The following is a 25,348-nucleotide window of genomic DNA, read 5'->3' as shown; positions in this document are numbered from 1 at the left end:
AATTCACCTAACCTGTGCCCTAATCCTAACTCACCTAACCCATGCCCTAATCCTAACAACCACACAATCGCTCACTTACCTGAACCCGACTCGTAAATCTCAACCACAGCGCTAAAAATAGTGAAGCCACAGAACCGGCCAACTGAATTATTTCCTAGGAAAGAATTTGTTGTTCTGCAGCTTTGCTATTTTTAGCATTCAATTAAAATGGGTCAATATTAGAACATTCGAAGTTTTAAAACTTTACTGTTCTGATATAGACCCATATACTCAGATAACCAGCAGAACCATGTGCTCTGTTGGGCATAGACACCCACTCCCCACACAGAGTCAAATATCAAAAAGACTCTGCTGACACTTTCAACATGATCAGGATATAATCAGATAGTGTATACCATCACCTATGAAGCAGCTATTACACATGGGCAGCAGTTTCCTACATCTTACACTCCTACTGCAGATGTCACACTGGAGTTAAAGATGATATGCACCCCGTTTCATTACCAGTACAGTCAACATATTACCAAGCAGCTGTTAGTCTGGCAATGAGAGGTTAGGCTACACAAATCTAAATGTTCAACCAGTGTGTCTCTACTGTCAGTATCCACTCTATGTAGGTGTGCACATAGCCAATTGGCACAGCCCTGTAACAAGGGTCAGTACACATATGCAGAACATGTACACATGCACAGCTGCCATTGCTTGCAAACAATAGTAGAGAGGTGGATATTAGGCAAGGTGGACATTTAGGCAAGGCGCATAATACAAACCCACCACTGTACATAGCAAAAGTAGCCAGAAACTGAGGGTATTGCTACTCAATGCTAGAAGTCTAAACCTCAAATTGCACACACTCGAGGCACTCCTCAGTATGCAGAACATTGATATCTGTGCAGTAACAGACACCCGGTTTAAGGCTCCAGAGAGCACCCCACCACCAACAGGCTATAACTCATACCACACTTTTCGGCCACAGAACCCGGACCGGAACACAAAAGGCGGGGGTGTATCCATATTCATCAATGATACTCACACCTACTGGTTAGTGGCATAGCACGATGCATCAGAAATCATCCAAGTGCAACTGACAATGGGCAAACTGCAATCCAAATTGTAGCTTTCTACAGATCACCCACCAAGACCCAGGACACACATTCCGCATTTCTGGGGACACTCGGAAATATGCGGGTCCTACCAAACACCCTAATACTGGGTGATTTTAACTACCCAAACATTAACTGGGAGAACTACTCAAGTACTAACTCTCTTGCCCAGTGCTTCCTAGAATTTCTCGACTCAAATGCCCTGGAACAACTGGTTTACACCCCTACCAGAGGGAACAACATATTGGACCTGGGTCATCACAAACATGGGCGACCGGTGTTCCACAACCGATGTCAACCCCTCGCTGGTTAGATCAGATCATAGACTAATCACTCTGGATATTCACATTCCGCCCACAACCCCAAACAAGGAAACCACAGTGAAAATCTTTTCCAAATCAGACTTCATGTTGCTTATGCCCAAGGTGGAAAGGTTCACAGCCCCCATGCCAATGGACAATGCTGTCCAAGATGCTGAAACCTATACAAAGGCACTCTATGATCATCTGCAGGAATGCATGGATCGTGCTATCCCAAGTCAAACCTGGACTCACTCTTCCAAGAATAGCAAACCGCTCTGGTGGACCCCTGCCATACACAGGCTCTACAACAGTAGGAAGTAGCTAGTACAGATAAGAGCAAAATCCCTAGATGGACAGACATCCCTGATCAATATCAGCAAAAAACTTCGATCCCTCATGAAATAATCCAAGGCTAGCTTCAAAAGACAATTTCCCAAGGACCCTACAGACAACCACAAAGCATTCTTTAGCTATGTCAAGAACCTAAGTGGGAACTCTCAGATCTGCTCTGAGTTGGTGAAGACTGGCAAAAAATACACTGAACCAACTGATATTGCCAACATTTTGGCAGACAGGTTCAGTGCAAACTTCACACCCCTGTCAACCCCTAAATGGCCCTTAACGATACCAGAAGAATATACGGCCCTGGCAATCACTGGCATGCAGGTTAAAACAGCCCTATCCAAAGCCACAAATACAGCCTCCATTTGAACAGGACAGTGTCCCAGGCTGTGTCTTACAAGAGCTCCAAATGAACTAACCCCTCACCAAAACACACTGTTCAAACCCAGCTTCTCTACAGGCTACATACCCAAAGAGTAGTGTACAGCAACAGTTATCCCACTCCACAAAGGTGGCTCCACAATGGACCCCGGGAACTATTGCCCTATAAGCCTGACTATCCTGGTCTGCAAGGCTATGGAGTGCATCATCATGGAACTCAATAACAGAGTCATTGGGAACCTCCAGACACTCGACCCAACCCAGGTCTGCTTGATTGAGTGTAGATCATGCCTACTGTACCTGTTTGACATCTTACAGTCACCTAGACTTTAGGTGTGGGGTGTGGTAGTTCACACATACTACTTGGACCTCACCAAGGATTATGACACCATTCCCCACTCAGGTATTGTGTATAAACTCACCAGCCAGTACATACACCCCATACATCACAGGTTGGGTTGCCAACAGGCTTACACACAGAACCCAGATGGTAAGCCTAGCAGCCTCCAGGTCCAACTCTTAACCAGTCACAACTGGTGTCCCACAGGACTCAGTCCTGGGACCCCTACTGTTTGCCATACACTTCTCAGAGGTACAGGCAAACACAGGTGGACTACAGCAGACCGTGTTTGGTGATTACTGCAAACTGGGAGCCATAATTGACAGTCCAGCTGTCACAGACGTCCTTCAAGGGGCCTCACATAGAACAACACAGGGTGTCACAGTCATGGCCTCCAGCTAAAGGCAATGAACTGCATGGTCATTCCATGTTGGGGAAAACTAAACACCCACATATTAACACATGAGTGGCAGCCACTTTAATACAGATGAGGTAATGGGTATGTGGGGACTACATTAGATAGTGATCTCTCCTTTCACAATCATATCTCCAAAGTAATTAGGACATCCTTCTATGTAGGCCATCTGATTACTTAAGGGTTTGCATCTAGACATGCTGAGGTTATTGTGCCCCTTTACTCATCACTCATCAGTCCCATCATTGAGTATGGTAACCCATTTGGGATGTACCTCAGAAGACACATCCAACAGCTGGAAATTCCACGATCATACCTCACAAAGAGGATTACTGGCCTCAGACATGTGTCCTATGCTGCCAGACTGCATGAACTCTTGCATTACTCAGTAGCATCTCGTTTGCTAAGAGATGATATTTGCTGCCCAACAAAGCCATGTCCAAGTCAGGCTTATGGATATGCTCCACCTATGGGAATCCATGTCACAGTGAGCCACACACTGTAATGAGCTAAACCTTGCCACAATCATAACTGGAAGATGCTGGAGTGACAGATTCCTGTCACAGGTACCCCCCCTGCTTTGGAACTACATCCCTGATTACATTATATGGAGCCCCTCATTAACACTCCAGGGAAACCTTGCAGAGTGGATGGGGAACAGTGGGTGCACCCCAGGGATCCCACAATTGGTTCTGTTCCAAAGAGGGACAGTTAGTTAATCAATGGGGTGGCGACAGCTGACACATTTTGGCTAGGTGTATGAATAGCCTCAGGCAGTTAGCCAAGTACCTATCTATGTACCTACGAACCTATACATACAGTATCAGCACATGCTGATAGCTTACTTTACTGTTCAGGTGTTGACTTACCTTGTGCCAATAGCGGTTGTGTGTGCAATAGTTGAGAGCTATCTACGTAGGATGCACACAGTAGACTACCTATACATGACAATTTACAGGTGGTCTTGTGTGTGTGCCATCCATGTTTACTGTGAGCGCAGGTGGAGAAAGGTGTCAGTCCATAGGTGCCTACACTGTCATTGTGTGTGCTATACATTCCATCTTTGCCAAGGCATGGGCATACTGGGCATGCCTCCATCTGCCTACTGGGTCTGGCTCAGAGTGTTCGTGGTCTGAGTTCCTCTGTGTTGTGGGGCCCTTGACAATGGTGGTGGGCTGTGAGGGCCTTCATCATTCTGTCCCTGCTGCAGCTGCCTCCACAGGATCATATTGTGTAGCATGGCACATGCTATGAAGATGTGGGCACACGTGCCTGGAGAGTACTGCAAGGCTCCATCAGATATTTCCAAGCAATGAAACCATGATTTCAGCATCCCAAACATGCAGTCTATGATGATTCTGGTTTTTGCGTGTGCCTCATTATAGCATTCTTGCATGGGTGTGTGTGTGCATTTCTGATGGGAGTCATCATCCATGGTTCCAGTGCATAGCCAGCATCCCCACCAGGTGGCCATATGGGATGTCCCCCCCTGGCAAACACCTGATACAGCTATGAGAAATGCCAGATGTGTGAGTCATGATAGCTTCCAGGGCTGCCAGCACACACATCCATGATAATGCCCTGGGCATTGCACACAACCTGGCAGTTGATGGAGGGGTATCCCTTGTGGTTTATGTAGCACCTATCCTGCTCACCGGGTGGTGACTTGATGTGCATGTGCATGCCATCTATTCCACCCAGTCCCGCCTGGTATTTTGCCACAGGGTGGAAGAGATGCATATTGCTGGCCAACTCCTCCTGCGTTCGGGGGAAGTATATGTGCTCATTGGCATGTGATAACATGGCATCCTGGAACTGGTGGAGTACCCCGGATGCTGATGCCTGTCAGACCCCTAGGATATCCCCAGTTGGCCTTTGAAAGGTACCTGTGGCTAGTATTCTCAAGCTTACACATACCTTCGTGTTCCCTGGGATGGGTTCCCATCTGTTATTTCTGGCTCTGAGGCGTGGCCGGCACAGCTCAACAAGTTGCTGTATGGTGTCCCTGTCCACCCTGTAATGCTCTACTATCTCCAGATCATTTAACCCCTGGTATGTTACCCTGGGTCTGAATACTCTTCTCCTCCTCTGGTGCCTGAGGTGGTTGTTAGCATCATCCTCCACACCACCTTCAGTCTCCAACACATGCTGGTGAATGAAAGCTTTGGCAGCCCCTAACATGTATATATTAAAAGTTCCCCATCTGTTTACACCAATGGTGCAGAGTATATGGGAATACACAAGTGTGTGCGAGGTGCTTTTACACTTTATACTATTGTGCTATGGATGCTGCTGATGTCATTGGGTGTTTATGTGCAATTCCAGCTGCAGGGTATCTTAATTATGAGTTTTACAGTGAGTACTGCAATTGTGGGGCCTTTGGTGTTGAATTATGCTTGCCTGTTGTGATTTATCTGTTGCCCTTTAATTCACTTTTCATCCCGAATGCCCTCCCATTGACAGGCATGCATCCAGCTGCCGGATTTCTTGTTTTGTACTTTCCCTACCCAGGAATGTGTTGCGAAATGTGTTATGTAGCTGATCTACTGCAATTTTTCTTTGTTCTGTTGTGACTGTTCTGTTTTTTTTGCAGTACGGCACCTCCCCTTTCCTGTTCTGCAGGTAGCTGCTAGCAGCCTTGTTACCTGTTGTCAATGGCCCACTGTGAGTTTCTAGGTGTTAATTACCCATTTGTATTCCTATTTCCATGCTGCAGCATTTCCTTATCTTTTTCCCATATCCTTCCTGTTTCCACTCTAGTGTGCACCACGCTCAGCCATTTACCGGGTTTACAGCGCGTTTTCATCCATGTTCACATGCACATTCGGTTACCTTGTGTGCTCTCAGCTAAGCAAAGCTATAGCTACTTCAACACACCCCTATCCTGCAGCTTTGCTCAGCAACAGGCACACCGAGTTAGCAATGCTCCAATGTGCTTACAGCAATGGCGACAAACCCCTCTCTTAATGTAATTTTTATCTCAAGGGCTCACCTCAGTGTTATAATGCTACGCTGTTTTGTGCATCCTTACACCAGCGGGGAATCTGCAATTCACTATTACTCCTCTCATTTGCATGGCATTTCCTACTAATTCCTAGCTACTGCGCATAACACTGTCACTGCCCCTTAGCAACCATTGCACTATGAGCATGGTGTAGCATGCCTGCCATTGACTGTTATGGGGAAATCGTGATATGTGTTTTATTGCAGTTTTATTCCATATGTTTATATATTTCTTGCGATCCCCTTTGCGCACTGATGCCTGTGCTTTAACTTGGCATAATACTAAATGTTCTTTTTCATATTTTATGCATGTTGTTTTATGCCAATGGCTATATATTTAGCCACTGGCTATATTAACAGTATAATACATGTGTTTGGTCCACTGTCATGGCTCCGATTTTATGTTTGCAAAATGTAAACCATTTTTTTCGGTTTACATTTCTGCATGCTTACACTATGCCTGCACCACTTCCTGAATCGTTATACACCTTCATTTGCATGCTACACTGCTGCACATGGGGTGATTAGCATACAGGCGCCGGGAGCTATGCGGGCGTAGCGTACGCAGATAGTACATGTGGAAACAGCTTGTACCTGAATCGCTTGGCGGCCATATTTGGTGTTAGATCGCCGACGCTACGCCTGCACTTGGCGCAAGCTTTATGAATCCTGGGGCATATCTCTGTTCTCAAAGTCTATGCAAAATATCCTCTTCCTATTATTTTCTACTTCCCAGCATTTTTATTTAGCCGTATAACAGTCTATGCATCCTGTGCAAATGCAACAGTGCATTTGGCTAAGTATGCGTCACTTCCTGCAAACATTAATTACCGTGTAAATTAATTTTTGTTGTTACATCTTGAGTGAGTCCTTGGTTAAAAAGGATATTAGGACAAGCCCATCCATTGATGAGAGATATGTAAAAAAAAATAAACACATATTTCTTTGAAATGGGATGCACTTTATAAATCACCCACCCAATCCCATGTATAAAGTGAAGCTGTAAGAGTATTATGATATTAACTAGAGTGCATCATTAATTTGTTTGCCAAGCAAGATCTTGCTTTTTCCTGTCATTTTAAAGTACTTAAAGAAGCGATGCCTTTCTTTACATTTCCAGTTACTGCTCAGTGAGAAAAAAAGAAAAGTTCAAAAGAACAATGGTTCCTTTAAATGCTAGTAGCCTTTCCTCTAATCCATGATTTAATTTGAGTGCTGATGCCCTTTAAAGTTTGGACCTAGCTCAGGTCATTGTCTTCCATTTGTTTTGTTGCAGCCTCAGCCCCACACTATTTTTGTCAAAGCTAAATGTCTGTTATCCCTGAGGCCTGGTCATATTCCAGCATGAGCTTCATAATATAATGTTTGAATGGAATAAGTGAAAACCAAGTGACAGGCACAGCAAGGCAAGATTCTATTTACAGAAGCAACCCTGTGATTCTCAAAGTGGGCATCTCAAACTTTCCCTGGAACACAGAAACAGACACGTTCTCTGTGGCTGATTATTGCAAACAACTCAAGCCACTTTCCACAAAGAAAAACAGGAGACACGAGAGCTTGAGCCAACAGGTGAAACCTAAAAATTTCACTTGGAAAAAGGCAGGGAAGCAGCAACAGCTGCAAGCATGTATAAAGGATGTAATGAGTGCAGTTTCCATCTGGGATCCATTACATACCGACAAAACCTGGGGGCTTAAAACCTAAATAAAGACTGTGAATCTTAAATAAGACAGATATAAAAAATCATAGGTGTTTCACCACAGGCACTTAGAGGAGTAATGGTTTCCAAAACAAAAAGAGAATCGTCTTTCCTTTTGTAATTGATCTTCTTATAATCAAGTTGGAAAAAGGCTACATGCACAACTCTGCTAGCTACAGAAACTATAAGGAAGGCATCAGGAAACCTTCTACTATATTTTTCAGAGATGAAGTTTAAAAGTTTGGTCTACAGAAGTTATTACCTGCTTGTTACAATAAGTACTAAGAAATAAACTGGCGCACATTAGTAGAGCTATCATAAATATTTAAGGTAAATAAATACAATATATATGTATGTATATGTAAATTATATATGTATAACATGCCTCTTAACATATATAAATGTCCTTCCAATAAGACTAACACTAGAGAAACAAATTTGATTTGAGCTGAATATAGTCATGTTATGGGTAGTGCAATGGAAAAGGAAATGTGTTTCCTTTTTCAATGTGCTGAGGGTGGCCTTGTTTTGCGTAAGATATAATGAATGGACAGCATAGACAGGTAGATGTTTTGGATGTCGACCAACTGATTTGTTAACCATTCATTATAGAAAAATAAATAAATATATATAAATATATATATACACACACACACACACACACACACACACACACACATACACACACACACACACACATATACATACATACACACACACACACACACACACACACACATACACACACACATATATATAATATATTATATATATATATATATATATATATATATATATATATATATATATATATGGGTCTACTTTACTGAGGTTAGGAAATTAACTTTTTTCCACTGTAGTGCGATCTTGGAGTTGGTATATTTAATTTAGGGGTAGAAAAGTAGTAGAAAGTGTGTTTTTAGTTAGGTGTTGTAGGTGGAGGGGATCTTATTTACTTGTGCAATGTAGTTTTCAATGTTATGGGTTTTCAGTGTTTTGAATTTTTGATGTTATGGTCTCAATGTTATGAAATTTCAATTTTATGAAGTAGACATATATATATATATATATATATATATATATATATATATATATATATATATATATATATATACGTATAGTGATTGTCTCACCAAATATCAAACACTAAAAAGAGAGAACAAAAGATTGGTCTATTTGGATCGAGCATAAAGCATCAAAAGAAAAAAAATATTTTTACAGGGGGTTTATACCCACTGCTAACTATATATTCCATCTCTGAGATTTCTCAGCAACAGGGAAAAAGGCAAATTTTCAAACCGCATTGTAATAGAATCTCACTTGCAGATCAGCTGACAGGCTGAAAAGCAAAAAAAAAAAAAGAAAAAGCATGTTTTCTCTGCATCTGTCTATCTATTCACAATCACACACACACACACACACACACACACACACACACACACACACACACACACACACACACACACACACACAGACGTATTGAATCACATTCACATTGTGTTGCTAAACACTATGAAAATTCACAAACATTAGCTTTTTTTGCAACATTCAGATTCATTTCAATATAATTAAAAGGTTTCTCCCTGTTTCAGGTGTGGCACAGCAGAAAATTTCTCTGCTTATCAGAACATTGTTATGTATCAGAAAAATTCTAAATTGTCATCAGGAATATTTTTCCACAACTCTCAGAATAGAAATTCATAATCTTTTTTGTTAAAAATCCTAAAAGTCAAAACAAAAGCAAAGTTATTTTAGATAAAATGTACTTACTGCTGTAATATAGTCACTCATGAAGGAATATATAAATTAGGCATGATTTCTATAGTACAATGCTGCACTAGCTGAGATTGCTAAATTTTGTCATTTGCGACTTTAACATTTCTAAGTTTGGCGACATGGCTGGTATTTGTAGCTAGAGAAGGGGTATGGTCCTTAAACTGTGCATTGTTTCACCCGGCCTGAGTTTGTACATATCTTGTTAAAATGATCTGATGTGTTTTGATGGGATGGCACGGATGTCCCTGTGTTAAGAAATCACTGCTTACTGAACTCACATGTATGCAGGAAGTTACAATAGAAGCAACCTGTTAGTCGGTAAGACACTTCATGATAACTCTGGGCCATGCTTTCTGCAGCTCTTAATTGTACCATGCAGTTTATATCTAATTACTTCTGGGGCAGAAATAACTAGTCTTCACCAGTCACTGTCAGATACACTGTTTTATAGTTATTGAAAAAGTGACACAATTTCATTATCTGAAGTTGTAAAAATGATACTAGGCATTGTTAAGTGCAGTTTCCAGTAAATACCATGGTTCAATTAAAATATATTTTTGCACCTATATATATAATAAACTTTGAAATGTCATAAATCTAAAGCAGGGAATGAAATAAACTGACAGTCTTACAATTAATAAACATAAAAATTAAACGCTTTGTATTATGAATGAGTGTTCTGCTTTGGTGTGCCATATACCCTGTAATAGTCAAAACCTGGGAATTTTACAGCATCCCTCACCCATTCCCCCACCCCACCCCAAAAAAAGAGATACAAAGAGATACTTTGGCCATTGTATAGTTGAATGATACATCCAAGGACAGCAAATTAATGGGGAAGGCAAAGAGGTATATCTAGTAATGCAGGTAGGTAATCACTCAAGGTTCTGACAATTAACGCAGCCTAGGAGTAGTAAAAGAAAAAACAATACCAGACCTAAACACAATGTCTGAGGGAGATGCTTAGCATAACTGCAAATGAAATGCTGGTTTTGAAACATGATTTCAGCAGAAAATACAATTCCTAACAGAAGTGGTCAGAAATGGAATACAGGGCAAGAAAAATGAAGCCCTGCATAGCAGTCCCTAGAGGAGCAACAAATCACTACCAATATCTAAATAAATCGATAGTGCTTTAAATAAACGATGAATGTATTTTCTTGTCAATTCTGATCTTATCAGCAAGAAGAAAAGGGCAGTATTAATTCATTCTGTACACCATCTTAGCTTCTAACACCAAAAAAAGAAAAACGTTCGTATAAATCCAAACACAGAAGTCATCCAATAGATCAAAATCCCTATGGCATGGCTAAAAAGATTACAAAATCAATTATCATAGTCCACTGAAGCTTACCTTTTGTCACATTCCAATAGCATAGTATATGTTATAAGGCAAGCACCTCAGGTTTAAAAACACTCTTCGGTGGTCTTGTGGGGTCAGCCTACTGGTGCACAGAAATGACATTTACACATGTTGTCTTTGTTACATGCATGACTAATTCTGGATGATATGAGGGTGAGCCAACAGGGAGATGACTGAGCAGATGCTAATTCTGGATGATATGAGGGTGAGCCAACAGGGAGATGACTGAGCAGATGAGGATAAAGGTTTCTTTTTTGGGTGGAGGATGCTGTCATTTGCTGTGTAGATTGATTGGAGCTCCTTGCACTTGCATCAATATTCTTCAAGAGCATAGTGCAATTATTTTCCTGTGTTCCTTCATGGTCTAGAGATGCCATGCCACATAGTTTATTCCATTAATATACAGTTTTGCGAGGTCTACCTGCATCTGAAACCCTCCCGCCCTGTCAGTATTGACATTATGTTATTTTCCTATATAATGAAACTGTATTACGAAACTTACAGGTACAGTTCAATATCACAATTACTCAACACATTTCAGCACTGTCATTACTGCAAGAAAATGTCCCACTGAAATTAATGAAAAAAGAAAGCTAAAGTGTTTACTAAAGTTCACAGGTTTTACAAAAATTCATAAAGAGTTTATATCATGCTGGAATAGCAATCTTTTAACATATTTTTAGTACTTGACTGTGCTTCCTGACCAAACCTACTTTGCTTGACCTGTCGTCATCATTTGTTGCTAAATTTGTAGAACTAAATTACATTATTCAGTATGCCAATTTCACTGACTTCAGGAAAAGTATGACCTTATAAAATGTGTGGTTATAGCAGACTATTTTATGATCTATCCAGTGGATACTTTTAAAATACCATGTAGAGTTTTCCACTGAGGTCAAAGTCACGATAATAGCACACAGCTTTAAAGTATGAAATACACTACACACAGGTTAAATATAGATAGGGTGAGGGCAAAGGTCACTTAATGATGACCTCATCAACTTCCCCAAACAAATCAGCCATAGAATACATACAATTTTCAATGAAAACATTACAGCAACACCTACAGCAGAAGGTGTCACAACAGCCCTGATATTTGAGACATCAGTGGTGTGAGGAATAATTCAAACTGATTGATATTTACTGGGTTTTATTTATTAAAAACACTTATTAGAAAAAATCTCAAGGTGAAGATGGGGTCTCTAAGAATGGTGCTGCAACATCTGAACTGTGGCCCCTTTAAGTACTGTACTGTGAGCATGAAACTCCAATGAGAAAAGTTTAATATAGTAAAGGATAGTCTGACCTTGGTGAAAGTCACCACTCTCACTCCCAAAGGAAAATAGACTTTATTAAGGCTGAGAATACTTACAAGGAAGTTAAAGCAGCTCTTACCAGCATGATAGTCAAAAGGCATTAGTGTCAGATTCCTTTCAAAAGAATGTTTCCAGGCATTCCAAGATCAACATTCCTTTTCAATACTGGCCTCAGTAATACACTATTAGAAATACTAGCCTCCTAAGCTACAGCTATATAAACTACAACAGAGCCCTTCCATCTTTTTTGTTTTAAATAGATATATATCAAGCTTGAAAAATATTTAATAATATAACCAAACCGAGAACATCCCTTAGGGAGTGAAAAAAGGAATGGAGAAACTTTTAAAGGAAACATTGATGTAAAATTACATCAGATTTTCAAATAATAGTAAATTCATGGGTAAAAAAAAGACAGAGAGATAGAGAGATTAAGATGTTCCACTAAAGCTTATTCTGCCAAATTCATTTGCTTGGTATGTACATACTGGCATACTGAGGTGGAATTATAAACTTAGTAGAGGACAGGCCACATAAATCCTGTTGTGTTCCCACTGAATTTCTCACCAACAATACCATAAATCGGTTATATCCTTTTTGTCTAGATATTGAAACTGCAAGAATGATTGATGGGGTACAAGATTCTTAGCTTTATGAGGACTGTGGCAGGGACAAAACACCACAAATGAGTTCAGTGAAATGTCCTCCAAGACATTCTACTGCTCACAGTTTTATGATTCAAATGGTACTAATGAGCACTGCTTAACACAGAGTAAATCTATTTCTGCATGAAACATAGACAGTCAGATGAATTGCTTTGCTTCATTCATAACGGGAAGATTTTTTTGTGCTATTAAGTACAGTGGCAAGTTACACGTGGTGATATTTAACAAATGCTAATGCATACAGGTGCATCAGCTCTTAAAAGTAAATGCAATTTCACAGAATTATTACATTACGGTAATGCTTTCACCATTAACATAACTGTAACCACTAATAGTGTTATCCAAGGTTCAGGTGAGCATGCCCTTAACCATCTGTCTTATGGGAGGATGTTTCAGTTGACACATAATGCTGGCTGTTCTGTTGCATGTTTATCCAAAATGGAGCAATCAGTAAATTAAAAAAAATCATTTAGGATAAAATAAATATATTAAAAAGAAATTTAAAAACATTTAAAGCATGCATAACTAACTAACTAACTAACTAACTAACTAACTAACTAACTAACTAACTAACTAACTAACTAACTAACTAACTAACTAACTAACTGACTAACTAACTGACTAACTAACTGACTGACTAACTAACTAACTAACTAACTAACTAACTAACTAACTAACTAACCAAATAAATAAATAAACAAATAAATACACCATTTTTCCATAGCTGGTCAAATAAGAACAAAGCAAAACTCAATAGGCATCCTATGCTTGAAGAGAAATTGAAATACAAAACAGCTTACTGTTGAAAATGCAACATCAAAACTTCACTAAATTTAATATCCTCTGATGTGCAAACCCAAAGAAATCCTAAGCTGAATGTACACAGCTACAGCTTAAATAACAAAAACGTACAGCTGCAATATTGTTAAAACCATATGTATGTCTTATAATTTTCTTCCCATTGTGTATTTCATATACAAGTCCAATTAACAAACAGGGAGCTGTGGACACTTTCACCTCAGTCTCCAGCAGTCCGCTTAGTTGAAATTGGACCAGTTGTGCACCTCTGTGTTTGCTTCTCAGAAAGGGTACGATATACCATTTGCTAGAGACATACTGGGGTGGTCACCTTTGTCTTTTGTATCAGTCTCTTAGGAGGCAGCTGATAGGTGCTCTGTGGAAGAGAGAAAGATGGTGCCATTTGTGTTATCCTGGTGGTAGGTACAGTGGCTGTTGACTGTTTAGGTGAGAAGGTCGCTGGGCAGCCACATCAGTAATATGAAGCACCTTATATTCTTAACTGGGTATATACTTGACTGACAGATCCTATCTATCATGGTCCGAGGGGACATCTCATGACATTGACCACTAGATATATGATGGCAGGGTACTTTAGCATCTGGGCTGGTCTAGCAGTCATCAAAGTAGCCAAATCTATTCTGCCCCCTTCCTCATGTTACCTCTACTTTCTAAGTCTTTCCTACAGCTTGTTCATTGTTCAGTCTTTTCCATCACTAGTTATCTATCCATGATCTGTATGTTTCTATCTACTGTCAATCCCACCTTCTGTATGTAACCCACCCATGTCTGTTTGGTGTGTCCTTTATGTTTGTCTGTCTGCTGTCTGCCGTTCATGTTCTATCTTACCTATAGGCATTCCTTAATGCCTTACCAATCAACAATTCTCTTTTAATAATGAAATGTGGGATCTATCCCCATAAAAAATAATCCCACTACTACAGTGTATTAGTGTTATGATGACATCATGCATGTCAGCCATGCATGGGGCAGTGGTGTTACACCTTTAGTACACTAGTATAGTGCTGCTATGCATTTTAACATTCCTCATCTGCTGTTATGCTTTAGCAAGCTGAGACTATCCCTTGCCTCTTATATCCCAAGTTAGCTTTTGGACATGTTACACAGTGAGTCCCTTAGGGATTAGTATTACACAAGGCACTGCACACTCATATGAAACCCAGAGATGTCTAACTGTTGCACTATAGCAATAACAAGCAATCCCTTCTGAACAAAATGTTGGCATAACACATTCTCCTGTGTTATGTTAACACTTTAGTTAGTTAATACAGAAGTATGTTTAGCATTTGGCAACCCTTCATGCCACATTATGCTTCCAGGTGTCAAATAACTAAAACAATAAAATAAACTGGAATTTGTAAGCATTTGTGATGAATCCCAAAATGCCATTTTGAACTCAAGTGCCAGTTTTAGGGCAGAGATGATGGTACCACCTTGGATAGATATGTTAGGTACACTAGCATCCATAAATAGATCCTCCAGAACAGTATACATTAAGTAAAACAGAGATCTATTTTAAAATGACATACTTGTCCAACTTGGAAACAATTACAAATAAAAGTATTTCTAAATAGACATAAATAAAGATGGGTAATGAATGCAGGTGTCAAGTGGAACACAGGATAGACAGATACATTTTATTTTTATTTAAATTTGTATTGAATGCACTATTTAATATAAGGCACAGGTTTATTTAAATATTGCATATGGTAAATTTAAATTAGCTATATCTATATTTTAGTAGAGTATTTAAAATAAATAAAATTAAGTTAATTAGAGAAAACTTGTGATTTTCCCCAAATTCGAATAAATAGGACATTCGATTAAAAAAGGTCTTTCTCCTATAGTTGACAAAAATTATGAAATGTGGGTATATGCATAATTAAGCAAATAACAATGTGGCATTGAAGTTAAGTGTGGTGCCATGGATGAAGCCAGGATAACAAAAACTGGCTGAAAAGTGTTATTCATTTTCTTCTTCTCACTTTCGTGTCTCTTATCATTAACACATTTGGTTTGTAAAATGTACCTTTCCAATGACCTACCAAAGTATGACACATTATAACTTTGGAAACAAAAGGGCATGTAAGGAAATTAAATGCCTATGAGTGTAATTTTCTTAATAGTTTGCATTTCATGAAGTTTGGGAACAGACAAAGTTGTCATGGGACAGCTTCAGTGTGGGATAGGGGAGGTAGGGATTAGGATGTAGGGAAATAGGTAGGATGGGTTAAGTGTGGGGGTAGGGAGCAGATAAGAAAGGGTTAAGCAAGTGGAAAGATGAGGGAGGAAGTGAGGTTGGTTTAATGGGTGGGTCTTAAGGGCTTTTAAGGTGGGATTTAGTGTGGGGAGGCACATTTGGTGTGATCTTGTTGCTGCAACAGCTCATATCGTTGACGGCCTAAGTTGTGTAAAGGTAGGCCTTGGGTGTTTGCCTAACATAAGATGAGTACATTTGGTTTGGATCATAGCTACAGCAAGGTCTGGGTCTTTATTTTTTATCTCTCTCTCTCTCTTCTTCTTGGGGAAGATTCCTCCCCTTCCTGCTCAAGAGGAACTGTGTTCGGGTGTTGGGACAAGGTAGGGGAGGATGGTTATGGGCTATATATAAAAATAAAAAAAACAATACACTGCATGAGCAAGAAAACAAGTAGAGTGGGAGAGGTACTGGAGAGAAAGGATGATGTGCGCATGGTCTGAGTAGTCAGCTCGCAGCAGCCAGTGGAGTGGTGTTAGTTGTTCTGCTTGCTTTGTTGGTCATATTGTGTAAGGCTATTTACCGTGGCATGGTCTTGGGGCTCCAGATCTCTTGCAATGGTGTTTGACATGCAGCGGTCACTGTAGTAAGTTCTAAGGTGCTGGATGGTGGCTGGTTGTACTTTCTGGGCCATTTCCGGAGGTAGGGCCGGTTTTCTGTTCGTGGGCAAGTTTTCTTGTGTCATTCCGTTGGCTCGTTGGTGGTAGTGGTGCTTTGCAGGTATGCAGGGTCGATTTTCATATACTGCACATGCGCGGTCGGGCCGTAGTCCATGGAGTGGGTTATTTCGCAATTTTATCACTCATAAGGGGAAAATAGTCTTTACGGTGGTGAGTCCCAAGTGACTGCAGCTTCTGGGTTTGTTTTCTTGCTTTGTTGTTGTTTTAGTGTTGTCTCTGGTGGTCTGAGAGTTTGGAGCAGAATACAGGAGCCAGGAGTGTGTGTTCCTCACTGCTGAAGGGATTGCACATGCGCGATTCTGTTGTAACAGTGTTTTTTTCCAAAAAAAAGGGGGGGGGGGGTAAATAAATAATAGTGAAAGTAAAAGGGCTCCCAATGCGGACTAGTGTCTCATCATTTGGAGGGCTTTTCCCATAAGGTGGTGAGTCCTTCCAATTTATAAAAAAAAAAAAAAAAAAAAAAAAAAAACAAAGTAATGTTTGGCAACTGCTGTATGCATGCAGAAAGTCTGGCCAGGTACAGCAGGGGGGACTGGTTTATGATTTAAACTAAGTTATCTTGTTATGGATGTAGCACTTGGCTAATATACTGGTAATTTGTTATTAAAAAAAATTGTCTTACATGATACTACCCATCAGTTAGGAGGCTGTCTACATAAATAGTGTTCAGACAGGTAGGAAGCTAGAATAAAAATAAAAAAAAAACTCTGGTTACATTCTATGCAGGGGATGTTGTTTCTATCAGATGGTGTACTGGTACATTGCTCTGATTTCTATGTATGGGGTGCTGGGTTTTTCCTCAGTAGGTAGGTTAATGGCTACTGTTAGCAGTTTTATTTAGTTATTTGGTGTAGCACTCATGAATTTGTACTGTTGATTTGGTTGTTTTAATATATATTTATTTATTCCTATACTAATGTGTTTATTTCTTTTTTTTTTCTAGGCTGAGAGGTGGTCATGGCAGAAGCATTGAGACAGAAGTGGGCCAGTATTGTGGTGCAAGCAGAAGACCTGTTTAGAAAGATCCCTTAGGACAGCCAGTATCCAGGATCCCAATAATCAAAGGAAGTGGGAGATGGGGTCCAGATCATGGACATTGAAAACTAAGAGAGCCAAACAGACAGCAACAGAAAAGAGGACAATGGAGGTCGAGATGCTGGTGGCAGCTCCTGCATCAATAGGTAATGATTCACCAGGCTTGTTGGGGGTAGAGGTGGTAGGTGCAGTTGTGGGGAGTAATTCAGGGTTGAGTGGGGGTGTGCAAGGCACTACATTGGGTAGGGGTTTGGAGGCTATTGCTGATTGTGATTTGGACCTTGATAATACTTTTTCATTGTTGGAGGATGATTTGGAACTTGGCCTAGACAGGGTAGGGTCAGAGTTTGGGTCGGAGGTAAGGGACTGGTTGGTGATGCAGGCTTTGAGGCAGGAGGGGACACCAATTTTACTGACTCCGCACATATCATTGGTAGTGAAGGAGAAGATCTGGAAAGGTAAATTTATTAATATTTTTGAGTTGATTGATGCCGATGGGGTTCAGCGTTTGATGGAAGCAGAGTCAGCTAATGGGAAGGACTTACTGGTGGCATTGCTGGCTATAGGTCACAAGTGGGTGGGTAGGTTTCGGCCCAGGATATGGGATAATTGGGTCTTGGGATTTATATACTACATGGTGGTGTGTTTGGAGAGGGATAATCCTTTGACTCTTCCGCTTTTGGCCTATTTTTTAACAATACTGGAGGCACAGAGGTTACGGCCAGGTAATGCATGGTTTTGGTATGATCAGAAGTTTTGCAAATGAAAGGTGTTTGACAAATCCATGCATTGGGAAGTCAGACATCCAGATATTTAACTTTCAACCATGATGTTTGCTTTCACAATGGGGAACAGAGTGACTCAGCCAGTGGAAGAGGATGCAGGGGTCTGTTGGGCTTTTAACGGAGGGAGGTGCTCATGGATAGGTTGCTGATTGTCCCATGTTTGTTCTAAGTGCATGGGGCTGCATGCGGCCACACAATGTGGGGGTGGTGGTGGTCAGTTTTGGGGGGCAGGCACCTTATGTCATGGTCCCAAGAGGTTGGGATGATTCTTGCTTGACTTTGCAGGGGGTGTGCGACTGATTTAATTTTCAGTACCAATGGGGGTGTCATTTCGGGAAGGGAGGGGTCACCCAGGGGACCCATTCACCTAGTAAGTTTCAGGTTTTGAAGGGGTTGCTGGCAAGTTATCCGCTGCTGGCTGTGGCTGGGGAATTAATTGAAGTTTTTTTTTAGGGGCTTTTCAATTAAATCTACTTTGGTGGGTGATGGTAAGCTTGGGAAAATTTGAGATCTGTGAGAGGGAGGGAGGATGTTTTGCATGCTTTAATTGAGAAGGAGTGTCAGGCGGGGAGATTTTTGGGGCCTTTTGATTGGCCTCCATTTTCTGAATTTAAAGCGTCACCACTAGGGTTAGTTCCCAAGAAAAAGCTGGGTCAGTTTCATTTAATTCATCATTTGTCATACCTTGAAGGCAAGTCTGTCTACGAGTTCATTTCTGAGGAAGGGGTCAAGGTAACGTATGCATCCTTGGATGATGCAGTCCGCATCATTAGAGGTTTTGAAGATCCCTGGCTGGCTAAGGTAGATATTGAGTCAGCTTTTCACCTGTTGCTGGTGTGGGAGGATTATTTGCCATTATTGGGCATGGTGGTGGGTGATAGTTTTTATTTTGACACTGCAATGCCTATGTTGTGTGCAGTGGCGTGTGCTACTTTTGAGAAGTTTAGCACATCGCTGCATTGGATATGGCAGCATAGGGCTGATGGGCAGCGGACAGTTCACTATCTAGATAACTTTTTGTTGGTGGGTGAAGTAAAGGAATGGGCCCAGGTGGCAATGCAGGAGACTCTGGTTATGTGCAATGCCTTGGGAGTACCACTGGCTAAGCATATGTTGGAAGGCCCAGCAAAGGTGTTGGATTATTTGGGGTTTGACGGTGGATGCTGGTCAGGGTTTGTTTCATTTGCCAGAGGATAAGGTGGTTCATCTGCAGGAGAGTTTCCTGGGTGAGGTCCCAGAGTAAGGTTCATGTGAGGGATGTTTTGGAATTCTTGGGCTTAATGAACTTTTCCTGCAGGGCAGTACATCCGGGACATATGTTTTGTAGGTCAGTGTTTTTTTTCTTAAAAGGGAAGAAGAGTAAGCACCACATAGTAAGGGTCAGTAAGTTTGTTCAGGAAGATCTAGATTTGTGGTTTAAATTTTTACATCAGTTTAATGGAATCTCATTCTGGCAGCTGGATTGGGCTGGACAGGGAGAGCTCCAATTGTTTACAGATGCAGCCGGGTGTCTGGGCATGGGAGCTTATTTTGCAGGCCAATGGTTTTTGGTGTCATGGCCTGCTCATTGGCCTGAAGATTGGAAGCAGGATATTGCCCTTTTTGGAGCTGATGCTAATCTGGGCAGCTTCTGTGGTAATGCAGGAGTGTTTAAAGGGAAGGAGGGTGGTGTTTAATTCAGACAATATTGTGATGGTGAGAGTGTTGCAGGCTAAGATGTCTAAATCTCCCCATTTGTTGTTGGTTCTTTGTAAACTTGTACTACAACATTTGTTGATTAATTTTTCATTTACAGGATTACATGTGTCTAGGGTTAAGAACGAGATAGCTGACAGTTTGTCTCATTTTCAGCTTTGCAGATCCTGGCAGGTGGCCTCAACAGCAGCATTGTGTCCCTCAGTTGTTCCAGACGAAGTGTGGCAGACTGGCCTGTAATAATCGGCAGGTTGGTGCAGCAGTCATGGGTGGTATCTACAAGGAGACCTTACAGTAGGGCACTATGGAATTCTGACACTTTTCTGAGGCAGTTACTGGAGCAGGAGTGTGAGTGGTCAGAGAGTTTGTTGTTGTGTTATTTATCCAGTTTGTGGAAGCAGGGTAAGGAAGTTTGTATGGTGAGCATGGCATTGGCAGCTATATTGGCATTTGCTCGGTTGGCCAGGTAAGAGAAATGGACTAGGTCATGTTTGGTGGGTCGTGTAGTGAAGGGGTGGGGAAGAGTTGAAGGTCCTACTACAGATAGGAGATGGCCTGTGACTAAGGGGATTTTAAGGATGTTGTTAAGGGGTCTAGGGTGGGTATGTGGATGTATTGATGACTATGTGGTGTGGAGTACAGTTACTGTATGGCTGTATTGCAGGGTGTTTCATGTGTCTGAGTTGCTGGGTGCTTTGGTGTGGGATGATACACTTATATTGCCTGGGGCTGTGCATATTAGGTTGAGATCTTTGAAAATGGATCAGGAAGGGAAGGGGACGCTGATAGTTTTGGAAAAGGTTGAGTCAAGTTGGAGATGTCCTGTGGTGTGGGGTAAGAGGTTGTGGATGGCTAGAAGAAATAGAGTTCAAGGGTTAGTTTTCACATCAGTAGGGGGTAGGGCATTGATGGGTGAGCAATTGAACTTGATTATGAGAAGGGCTGTTAGTAGGGTTTGTCTAGAGGGGGATAAGTTTTCTTCCCATTCTTTCAGGATGGGTAGGGCATCAGATTTAGCGAAGGGAGGAAATTCTATTGAAGTTATCATGAGGGTGGGACAGTGGTCTTCCAATGCCTTTTTATCTTATAGTAAGTAGTTTGGTGAGAAGTTGTGGTTTAAATTTTTTTTTCTCTCTTGTATGGGAAAGAAGCATCTTCATCATGGGTCATTCATTCGTATATTGGGCGGCTAGGTGTGCAGCGATGAGATGCAATGGAATGAATTTGAGTTTGGAGCATTTTAGTCTGAAGGCAACCTGGCATGATGTTAGAGGGTTGTTGTGGAGATGGCTATTCCAGGTATTTACCATGTTGCAGAGTCAGTGTGGATTCCTGCATATTTTGGTTATTCATTTAGGGGGGGATGATTTAGGTAGAATTCCGAAAAGGCAGTTGGTTTATCAAATTTGCAAGGATGTCTTAGTATTGAGAAGGCTTTATCCATCAGTGGTTTTGCTGTGGTCCGAAATTATTCCCAGGTTGTCTTGGAGGGAGGCTAATATTTTTTCTGTGGTGGAGAGGGCTAGGAAGTTTGTTAATTTTATGTTGGCAAAGTATCTGAAAGAAGTGGGGATGTATACTATAAGGCATATGGAGTTTGAGGACAGGGATCCCATGTGGTATAGGTTGGATGGGATTCATCTCAGTGAATTTGGTTTAGATTTGTTTAACCTTAATTTGGGGTTTATGTTGGAGGACCTAATAAAAGGGGTATTGAGTGAGGGGGAACAGCCTTATTGGGTGGGGGCGGCAGAGAAGAGGGACAGGCTTGCCCCTATTCTGTTCCCCCTCAGGAGGATAATTGGAATTGGAGGTGGTGAAAATTTGATGGTAGAAGACTTGGAGTGAAAGGATTGTATTGGTGATATGTTAAGGTGAGCAGGGACATTGCCTTGTTATTACAATGTTAAGTGAGCAAGTGGGGGATGTTGCTTATTCAAGGGTGAGCGGATACACTGCCCTTATGTTTATTTGTGTTGATTTATGTTATTTTGTTGTAATGAGTTTGATTTGGTTTTCCAATAAAGGTTCTATGTTACTATTTTATTATGTCTTACAATAAAGGTTGTCAAAAGTCTGTGAGTGTTTTGTGTAGTTTTTAATTGACTGTGACAAATGAAGTTTGGGAACAGACAAAGTTGTCATGGGACAGCTTCAGTGTGGGGTAGGGGAGGTAGGGATTAGGATGTAGGGAAGTAGGTATGATGGGTTAAGTTTGGAGTTAGGGAGCAGATAAGAAAGGGTTTAAGCAATTGGGAAGATGAGGGAGGAAGTGAGGTTGATTTAATGGGTGGGTCTTTAGGGCTTTTGAGGTGGGATTTAGTGTGGGGAGGCACATTTGGTGTGATCTTGTTGCCCTCCCAGCTCGTCCCCTTTTTTGTGGCTAGTTGGTGGGACGGAGAAGTGGGACAGGCTTGCCTCACTTCTGTTCCCCCTCAGGAGGATAATTGGAATTGGAGGTGTTGAACTTTTGATGGTGGAAGACTTGGAGTGAAAGGATTGGCTTGATGATATGCTATTGTGAGCAGGGATGCTGGCTTGTTATTACAATGATAGGTGAGCAAGTGGGGGACACTGCCTATCCAAGGGTGAGTGGGAACACTGCCCTTATGTTTAATTATGTTGATTTATGTTATTTTGTTGCAATGAGTTTGATTTGGATTTCCAATAAAGGTTCCATGTTACTATTTTATTATGCCTTACAATAAAGGTCGTCAAAAGTCTGTGGGTCTTTTATGTAGTTTTTAATGGACCGTGACAACAGTTTTAGCAAGTCATAAAATGTAACCGCAGTCCCTGTCAATGAATTAGGTAACTAGAACTGTAAAAAGAAAGCAAATACCATGTTGTAAAAATGAAAATATGAGTATTGATTGATTTACTGTATACTGGCCCTTCTGTTGTCTTTTGTCTGAGTTAATTAAGCTCGTCTGCTGCATGTAGCAGAACTGAATTAGTTACATTTGCTGTGAGAAAACAAAACAACTAAGGGAAACTGGTGTAAAGCTTCCTTCTAGAGGAAATGATGTAATGAAACCTTAAGAGCACAACTGATGAAGTGAAATGAATAACAATGTGAGCTTGTTTTTTGTTTTGTCTTGGTTTAGCTTGAAAGAACTTGGTGACACACATTTGGTAAAGATTTGTCCTACCTGTTAATATTTTGAATATTTTTTCTAATGTAAGATACTTACAGACAGTGTTCTGTTAAAAAGAAAGCTAGGACTTTTAGTAGTTGTTGTTCAAATTTTTTCTTAATGTAGTACATACAGCATAACTAAATGCTACTTTATTTTCTCCATGAGCACCTTCTTGTTCATTTGTGTATTTAACTTTTAACTGCAAGGCTGACTTGTTGTTTAAGTAAAGTTTATTCACTTTTAAGTTCTTATAGATGATTTTTATTACATATGTATGACTGCTTTTTATTTTCTGAGGCGGTTATCATTGTCTGCTGGTAAACAAGCTGTGTTTCCTCACCCTAATTTAGCTGGATTGTTTGGGTGTCCTAGCAGTAAAAATATTAAGGTGTATGATTCCATATTTGGCTTAATTAAAAGCAACAGGTACCCAGACCTCCCAAATCAACCATGGTTGCAGTTTTACTGTGTGTGGAAAAGGCTGTGGGGATTTGAAGAATTCTGCAAGTATTTTAGGAAATTCTATGTTCAAGACTGTGTGTGTGTGTGTGTGTGTGTGTGTGTGTGTGTGTGCGTGTGTGTGTGTGTGTGTGTGTGTGTGTGTGTGTGTGTGTGTGTGTATGTGCGCGTGAAAATAGTAATGTGTGTGAATGGCATGAGTAAAGAGCACAGGGAGAAAGTAGCCTGTGGTGCTAGGTCATCTTGTCAGCTCTGAAGGTGGCCTGTGTGCAATCTATTTTGGGAGTGAATGTTGAAAGCTCATACCCAGGACAGCAGTGCATATTTCACTTATGCTCTTGTTGTTAGGTTGCATTTTGTGAAGTGGTTATTGAATTATACTTGTGTGCATTTTCTCTCTTGTACTATGTCCTTCTAGGTACTAAAGGTACTAGACTTATGATTCAAGACACTCTCACTCTGCTAACAGCTAGGACCTTTTCTTCATATTTTGATGCCAGTGCATGTCAACAGTCATCACAGTTTGGTGGCAGTGACACCCTTTTTGTCACATATTTGGTTGGCCCTGGTGGGAATTAAATCTCATATGTGCTGCTGCCTTTTTGTGGCAGTGGGGAGTGAGGCATTGGAGTTGAAAGTATTGCACCCATACCATCTCAGTTATGAGTTAAAATATACACGTATGGCTGTGCAGTGAAATTATTTTAATTTTTAGTCTGATTATGAAGAACATGAGCTTTTCTGTCAACTACGTTAAAATATCAGTGGCACCACTGACAGAAGAATGCAATGCAAAAATAATCCAGCATGCTTAAATGTCCAAATACAAGATGGTGTCAGCTTTAATTGTATTTGGATGGTAACCTGATGTCAGACTGGCAGAATCTGTTAGTGTTCAGGAGGCAAACAAAAGAAAATCTGTTTCATCTCACAAAGAAGTCAACACCTAAAAATGTAATTACAGGAGTGGCACCAAATGGAGGTAGGAAAAAAACATTAACATGAGATATGTGAACCGTGGTGAGAAGGGAAGGCGAAACCATCCAAACCTATGATGTGGACTGCTTTCTAAGGGCCTTTGTGAATTCAGCATGGCAATTATATGTATTTATTTATTTATTTATTTACTTACTTACTTATTTTTATCCTTTGTTAACCAAGGTAGAATACTGACCCAGATGAACCATTCCAGGCTCAGGCCAGAAGTACATTATCTCACAATATTTTTTCAGTAAATAAATACATTTTTAACAGTCTGTGACTCTGTTTCCCACAGCTTTTTGGAATACTGAAAGTTCACAAGATCATTAATAACCCCACCAATTGTCTCTGAACACAGTTCAAAGACATACCCCCAGTTAGTGTTTGTTGACAAATTATTATAGCCCTTTAATAATAGGTTTTCTCATGTTTTAAAGGAGTCATGGGATTTCATCTCCAAGGTACACAGTGACCCATGGGATGTGAATGTGAGTTTTCTCACAGTTGATGTTTTGGAATTGTTTAATGTTACCCACCATGATGAAGCACTATCTCTATTTAGGAAGCACTTACAGAGTTTGATTTCCTAGGCAGTCTTACTCTAGAATTGTTGTTTTTTTTTATGGAAATGGTTCTTAAAAATAATTGCATGTATTTTGAGGGGAATACTTCCGTCAGATTAAGGGTGCTGTTATGGGTGCAATTTGTGTGCCCATATAAGTCCATACTATTACGTGGAAGTGGGAGACTGACTTTATTTTATCCTCAGTGTATGCCTGCTGGTGGCTGCCT

This window comes from Protopterus annectens, chromosome 10.part0 (assembly GCF_019279795.1).
Source record: "Protopterus annectens isolate FY-2018-M chromosome 10.part0, PAN1.0, whole genome shotgun sequence".
Lineage (NCBI taxonomy): Eukaryota > Metazoa > Chordata > Ceratodontiformes > Protopteridae > Protopterus > Protopterus annectens.
This window is presented reverse-complemented; position numbering follows the sequence as displayed.